This window comes from Podarcis erhardii (genome assembly GCF_964252035.2).
Source record: "Podarcis erhardii genome assembly, chromosome: 4".
Taxonomy (NCBI): Eukaryota; Metazoa; Chordata; class Lepidosauria; order Squamata; family Lacertidae; genus Podarcis; species Podarcis erhardii.
In genome coordinates this window covers 4,933,296-4,941,386 of record NC_138508.1, presented here as the reverse complement: position 1 = coordinate 4,941,386, position 8,091 = coordinate 4,933,296, and the positions used below count along the sequence as shown (strand labels likewise).

At 44.9% G+C, this 8,091-nt stretch overlaps 1 protein-coding gene across 3 annotated transcripts in view; it reads right to left on the bottom strand.

The window, feature by feature from the left end:
• Nucleotides 1-8,091, bottom strand: part of LOC309340929 (uncharacterized protein) — a 171,294-nt gene that overhangs the window by 56,212 nt on the left and 106,991 nt on the right. The gene's annotated exons all lie outside the window — the stretch shown is intronic.

The window sequence follows — 8,091 nt, the reverse complement described above, 5'->3', positions numbered from 1 at the left end:
CAAGAGCATCGGACAGAAGATCACCTGATAGAGGACCAGAACAAAAAGCATTGGACAGAAGATCACCAAAAAAAGGAATACTGGACATAGCCAAACACCCTTCGGACTGGACAATCCAGTGATATCAACAGAAGAAGAGCAAGCATTGGGTTTAGTTGGAGGAAAATCAGAGTAATCACATCATGGCATTGCAAATATTAAGTTGGAATATTAATGGACTGAATTCCCCCGAAAAAAGGCGCAGAGTCTTTCATTTATTGAAAAAGGAACAATTGGACTTGATTTGTCTACAAGAAACACATGTGACAAGGCTACATAGGAAAACACTGAGTAATAAAAGATTGGCCATGAATTTATTTCATCAGAAAAAGTTAAAAAAAGAGGAGTAGTACTTTATGCAAAGGAGAGCCTATCACCGAAACTTAAATTTAAAGATGATCAAGGAAGATTTGTTGCAATTGAAATCCAATCACAAGGAGAGAAATTTTTGATAGTAGGCATCTATGCACCAAATGAGGGGAAATTGGAATTTTTAAAGAAGTTACATGAGACTCTGTTGGATTAGAATCATAGAATCATAGAGTTGGAAGAGACCACAAGGGCCATCGAGTCCAACCCCCTGACAAGCAGAAAACACGATCAGAGCACTCCTGGCATATGGTTGTCAAGCCTCTGCTTAAAGACCTCCAAAGAAGGAGACTCCACCACACCCCTTGGCAGCAAATTCCACTGTCGAACAGCTCTTACTGTCAGGAAGTTCTTCCTAATGTTTAGGTGGAATCTTCTTTCCTGCAGTTTGGATCCATTGCTCCGTGTCCACTTCTCTGGAGCAGCAGAAAACAACCTTTCTCCCTCCTCTATGTGACATCCTTTTATATATTTGAACATGGCTATCATATCACCCCTTAACCTCCTCTTCTCCAGGCTAAACATGCCCAGCTCCCTTAGCCGTTCCTCATAAGGCATCGTTTCCAGGCCTTTGACCATTTTGGTTTCCCTCCTGGACACATTCCAGTTTGTCAGTGTCCTTGAACTGTGGCGCCCAGAACTGGACACAGTACTCCAGGTGAGGTCTGACCAGAGCAGAATACAGTGGCACTATTACTTCCCTTGATCTAGATGCTATACTCCTATTGATGCAGCCCAGAAATGCATTGGCTTTTTTAGCTGCCGTGTCACACTGTTGGCTCATGTCAAGTTTGTGGTCAACCAAGACTCCTAGATCCTTTTCACATGTACTACTCTCAAGCCAGGTGTCACCCATCTTGTATTTGTGCCTCTCATTTTTTTTTTTGCCCAAGTGCAATACTTTACATTTCTCCCTGTTAAAATTCATCTTGTTTGTTTTGGCCCAGTTCTCCAATCTGTCAAGGTCGTTTTGAAGTGTGATCCTGTCCTCTGGGGTGTTAGCCGACCCTCCCAGTTTGGTGTCATCTGCAAATTTGATCAGGATGCCCTTGAGTCCATCATCCAACTCGATAAAGATGTTGAATAAGACCGGGCCCAAGACAGAACCCTGTGGCACCCCACTAGTCACTCTTCTCCAGGATGAAGAGGAACCATTGATGAGCACCCTTTGGGTTCGGTCAGTCAGCCAGTTACAAATCCACTGAGTGGTAGCATAGTCAAGACCGCATTTTACCAGCTTCTTTACAAGAATATCATGGGGCACCTTGTCAAATGCCTTGCTGAAATCAAGGTAGGCTACATCAGATATTTTGGCTAAAAGACTAAAAAAGGTGTTAGTAGAAGAAATTCTTAAAGATCAAGTGGGCTTTCTCCCGGGCAGACACTTGTCTGACAATACGAGGAACATAATTAACATTTTAGAGAAACTACAAGTGAATATTAATACTAAAGCAGTTCTGATATTTGTGGACGCAGAGAAAGGCTTCGACAATATTTCTTGGAGTTTCATGAGGAAAAACTTACAAGGGATGGGGGTTGGTCAAGGGTTTGGAAATGGTATAGGTGCAATTTACTCAGAACAAAAGGCTAAATTAATTGTGAATAATGTAGTGACAGAAGAATTTAAGACAGAGAAAGGAACACGACAAGGTTGCCCAATCTCTCCATTGCTTTTTATATCGGTCCTGGAGGTTCTCTTAAACATGATTAGAAGGGACCAATTGGTTAAAGGTATACAAGTCGGAGCTAAACAGTACAAATTGAAAGCATTTGCTGATGATTTGGTATTGACATTACAGGAGCCAGAAACTAGTACTAAAAGAGTACTGGAACTAATTCAAGAATTTGGTCAGGTAGCGGGTTTTAAGTTGAACAAAATGCAAACTAAGGTGTTAGAGAAAAACCTAACAGTGATTGAGAGAGAGAGGTTTCAGAAGGAGACAGGATTAACATTGGTTAAGAAAGTGAAATACCTAGGGGTCAATATGACTGCCAAGAATGTGAACTTGTTTAAGGATAACTATGAAAAATGTTGGATGGAAGTGAAAAAGGACTTAGAAATATGGTCAAATCTGAAGCTATCATTGCTGGGCCGAATTGCTGCGATAAAAATGAATGTACTGCCTAGGATGCTGTTTTTGTTTCAAACATTGCAAATTCTGGATAAAATGGATTGTTTCAAGAAGTGGCAGAGAGATATTTCTAGATTTGTCTGGCAGGGCAAGAAACCTCGAATAAAATTTAAGATACTAACTGATGCTAAAGAAAGAGGTGGATTTGCCCTGCCAGACCTTAAACTTTATTATGAATCAGCCACTTTTTGCTGGCTGAGAGAATGGTTGCTTCTTGAAAACACTGATGTGCTGGATCTAGAAGGTTTTAACAACGTATTTGGGTGGCATGCATATTTGTGGTATGATAAGGTCAAAGCACATAAAGCATTTAAAAATCATATTGTCAGAAAAGCACTGTTTAACGTCTGGATAAGATATAAGGACTTGCTCGAAAATAAAACCCCAAGGTGGTTGTCACCAATGGAAGCGAAGGCTCAGAAAAAGCTCAATATGGAGGCCAAATGGCCGAAATATTGGGAAATTCTGGAACAAGAGATATAGATTAAAACTACAGCGTTTTGAAAAACTAAAAAATAGAGTGTGGGATTGGCTCCATTATTATCAAATAATGGAGGCATATAATCTGGACAAAAAAATTGGCTTCCAGGTGGAAAAATCAAAATTGGAAACAGAACTGTTAGATCCCAAAATTAAGAACTTGTCAAGAATGTATAACTTGCTGTTGAAATGGAACACTCAGGATGAAACAGTGAAATCTGCTATGATTAAATGGGCACAAGATGTTGGACATAATATTATGATGGCTGACTGGGAACAGTTATGGACCACAGGTATGAAATTTACGGCATGAGAGAATATAATGAAAATGATCTATAGGTGGTACATGACACCAGTCAAGCTTGCAAAAATTTACCATTTGCCCGATAATAAGTGCTGGAAATGTAAAGAGACTGAAGGCACATTCACCTTTAGTGCACATGCCCAAGGATTAAGACTTTCTGGGAAATGATCTACAATGAAATGAAAAAGGTATTTAAATATACCTTCCTGAAGAAACCAGAGGCCTTCCTCCTGGGCATGGTCGGCCAATTGGTGCCAAAGAAGGATAGAACTTTATTTATGTATGCTACAACAGCAGCAAGAATACTTATTGCAAAGTACTGGAAGACACAAGATCTACCCACCCAGGAAGAATGGCAGATGAAGTTGATGGACCTTATGGAACTGGCGGAAATCCGAGACCAGGGAGAAGAGTCGGTGGAAGAAGATTGGAAGAAATTTAAAGATTATTTACAGAAACATTGTAAAATTAAGGAATGTTAGAAGGAGGCTGGAATGAAGTTATGTGGCTTTAGCAGAAATATTATAAAGGATTAAGTAAAAATAGATTGTTAATGGAGAAAAGGAGGAAAGGTAAAGTTACATTATATTAAGATAAATTATAGGATAAAAATTGGGAAAGATAGAAAGGATTTGCTGAAATAGCTAACTGAACTAGAATACAAAAAAGGGAGGTGCGAGGAGCTCAAGGAAACAAGTAAATGAAAGATAAGTTACGGGAAGGTTTGTTGTGTTTCTTAATTGTTTCTATTTTTCTGTTTTTCTGTTTTTTTGTAACCTTTTTTTCCCGTATTCTCTTCTTTTTTTTATTGTGATGTGTTGTTAAGTTTTTGTTTAACTTGGAATTATCTCTTTCTCTTTTGTAACATTTAAAACTTTAATAAATATTTTTTTTTTAAAAGAAATTTTTATAAACCGCACAAAGGTCATGAGAAAAAAAAAATACAATAAAATACAAACATGGACAGGTCCCATCTTTGCGGGCCAAACGCAAAAGTTGCTTTAAAGGAGGCTTTCCCAAACTTGGGTCCCCAGCAGCTCCCGGACTACAGTTCCCATCGTCTCTCCCCATTGGTCCTGCTAACTAGAGATGATGGGAGTTGTAGTCCAAAAACAGCTGGAGACCCAAGTTTGCTTTAAAGGGAAGGTGGGCTGGCCCTGTGACACCCTCTGCTGGCCAAAAGCACTGCCCCAGAATCTGACCCACTCCCATTACTCCTAATTGGAATTAATTGAGCGCAAAACTGAAGTTTGATCGGCACTTCAACCTCTAGGGAGCTTCTAGGTGCTTTCTGCGCCACCTAGAGTACCCACAGAATTGTGGCTTCTACTGGCAACACACACAGGAGAACAAATGAAAGACAAATACAAGGGGCAGGAAAAACCTGGAAAGGGCCATACCAAATTGACATCCGGTGTGAAGAGGTCACTTTCCCCACTGCTGAACAATGCCACAGGTAGAGGTGATGAAATGCTAAAAGTGTTCTCCGGGGCAAGGGGAGCTGCTGAGAAATGGAACTATGGGCGCAAAATATTACTTTTTTAAAAAAGTTGCTGCCATTATAGACATTGCCATTCTAATGGTGTCCATGCACCATGTGATTGATAGTGCAAGGCGGGACTTACCTGGCCCTCCACCAATATTTTATTCAAGTCGGCACCACTGGGTTGGGTTGTTTACAGATTAAATAAATACATAATTCGCCTCCCTTTGCAAATATTCCAGCTTGCCAAGATCCTCATTTATGCTTTTTAAAATGTATTTGCCCATCATCTGAAGATTTTACATTGTAAGCATACAGGATGAAAGCATGGCTTTCTCAAAAGCCAGAGAAATCTCTTCTTTTCTTTTTTTGGGTGGAGTTACAAACTTTGTTGATCAGTGGACTGCAGTGGAAATAGTGCTTTTCGATTTCAGCAAGGCCTTTAGTAGGTTCTCTATCAGTAGGAGAAAATAACAGAGACCAACCAGAGAATACTGAGAAGCAAAGCAGCTAGTAAGCCTGTTCTTTGCAACAGGGTTCTCCCCCACACGCAGGAGAGAGGAGGAGGACCCCGAGCCATGCATGTAAGCTCTTATATAGACATTTTTATATAGGACTCTCCTGTGTGAGTGCCTGAGGGCCCTGCTCTTGCCACTTACCACCTGGCCCAGGGCGGGGCCTGACAGGCCTCACTAGGACAGTTGCTTTTACTGCTGGAGGGGCACAGTGTGTTTTAAAAATGTTTTTTAAAAATTTCTTTTGAATTTTTTGTATGTGGGGGATGGGGGTGGGGTGGATGTTTGGTTGGGCTTGGGGAATTTTTTTGATTTTGTTGTTTTTGTAATTTTTACAGTTTTTTTGTTTGCATTGCTTTATTGGTTTTGTTTGTTTGTTTAAGGTGTTATTTTGTTCTTAAGGGGAGGGGTCAGGGCTGCCAGGGAGTGGGCCCCAGCCCACAAAATGGCTGGGGCATGTTCCACAGGGGGGGATGCACTGGTACAACCGATCTCAGTGATCACGGGTAGGAGGAGGAGTTACGCTAAGACTAGACTATGTGGGGCAGGTTTAGTCATTGTCTGAGGACTATTCCTGCCTCCGGGTCTGGTCCTGACCGGATGGATACTAGAATCAGCAAGGGATACCCACATGACCTGAAGGTGCTGCTGTGCAATGCCAGGTCAATGATTCATAAGACCACTGCCATCCATGACTGGATCATGGATGGAGGACTTGACCTGGCATGTGTAACAGAGACTTGGTTGGATGAAGCAGATGGGCCTGTCCTTGCCACTGCTTGTCCACCATTGCAGCTAAGCAATGCGGTTACGGCGCTTCAGCAGCAGTTGGACGCCTTACTGGCTCCTGGGGCTGACGTCCCAGTTTCTGGCAAGTACCCAGTGGCCCTGACAGAGAAATTTGATGGGTCCCCGGCCAGCTTTCCCATGTTCCTCGCCCAGGCCAAGCTGTATATTCAGGGGTGAACCCGGAATTTTCCTGACGAACGTACCAAGGTGCACTTCTTGATCAGCTTGCTGAAGGACTGGGAGGCCAAGTGGGCTTTGCCATTGCTCCGGCAAGACTCTCCTTTGCTGACAGACTATGTAACCACTTGGAGACTGCGTTTGGCAACCCTATGAAGGGGAGCCAAGCCAATCGGGCGATTCGTCGGTTGAGACAAGACAAGTCCACAGCCGCCACCTACACCACAGAATTTCGGCTGTTGGTGCAGGACTTGTCCTGGAATGACTCTGCACTGCGGGACCAGTATCTTGAGGGGCTTTTGGATGAGATACTGGACCAGCTGGCCACGATGGATCGCCCCAACTTGCTGGACGCCCTCATTCAGCGGAGCCTGCAGATAGACGATCGGTTGGACGACCGTTGTCAGGCCCGGGACCACCAGCACTCCCGGCTTCCGGCTCCAGTCTTTACCAGCAGGTCCACGACCACAACCGAGTTGCCGGAGGAGCCTATGCAGCTCAGGGCAGCACGGCCTCGCCTCTCCCCCGCGGAGAAGACGCGGTGTCGGGAGGGGAACCTGTGTCTACTGCGGCGGAAGCGGACACTACGCTCGATCCTGTCCCGAGAAGGTGCCGGCCGCAGGGAAACCACCAACCCTGGTAGCCAAAGGCCCTGCTACCTGGGGTCCCAAACAGCACATGATGGGCCCGCACCAGTGGAATTGCAACACCTCATGGTCCTGGTGCATCTATACCCTCCTGGTGTGCCCTAGATTCTCACCCATGCTCTGGTAGATTCGGGGGCAACCCTCTCCTATATGGACTCTGCCTTCACCGCCCATCATCAGGTGCCACTCTAGGACAAGCCAGAACCGGTACAGGTGGAGGCAATTGACAGACGGCTCCTGCGCTTGGGTGCCGTTACTCAGGAGACTCAGCCCTTGGTCCTGTGTCACCAGCAGCACCGGGAGGTGCGCACCTTGGACATTGCCACCATGCCCCGGTTTCCCCTGGTGCTCGGGATGGACTGGTTGGAATCTCACAATCTTCAGATCGACTGGGTCAATCAGACTATGCGCTTCCCAGACCCGTGTCCCCATGCTCGGTCCAAGATGCTAGCGATCGCCCCCACGGGGGAAGCTGCATCAATGCTCCCCGCTGAGTACCGGGACTACCAAGACGTGTTTGAGGAACGGGGGGCAGACCAGCTGCCTCCGCATCGGTCTTTTGTCTGCGGCATAGACCTCCAGCCCGGAGCGCCCCTGCCAGTGAGTCGCTTATACTCCCTTACAGAGCCAGAGCGTGAAGCTTTGCAGGACTTCCTGCGCAAGAACCTGGAGCGTGGGTTAATTTGGCCTTCTACCTCGCTCACCGCTGCGCCAGTGCTCTTCATTAAGAAGAAATGTGGGGAGCTTCGCCTTTGCCATGATTACCGGGCCCTGAACAAAATTACCATCCCAGACCGGTACCCCTTGCCCCTTATTTCGGAGTTGCTGAAGCGGGTGCAAGGGGCGCAGGTGTTCACCAAACTAGACCTACGGGGAGCCTACAATTTAATTCGGATCTGAGCCAGGGATGAGTGGAAGACAGCATTTGGGACCCGGTATGGGCAGTTCGAATTGTTGGCTATTTGCAGTATGGTAGTGCTGCAGAGAGCTTGCTGGGGAGACCATGCATTAAAAAGGGACTCAAAAATAACTTAAACAAGGTTTTAATAAGAAAAACAAAAACTCCATTTACACTAAATACATCAACAAACCAGACCCAACCACCAACCCATCCCCCAGGGTAATGGGAGAGCTAGGTGCTGTTCCTTATATACTA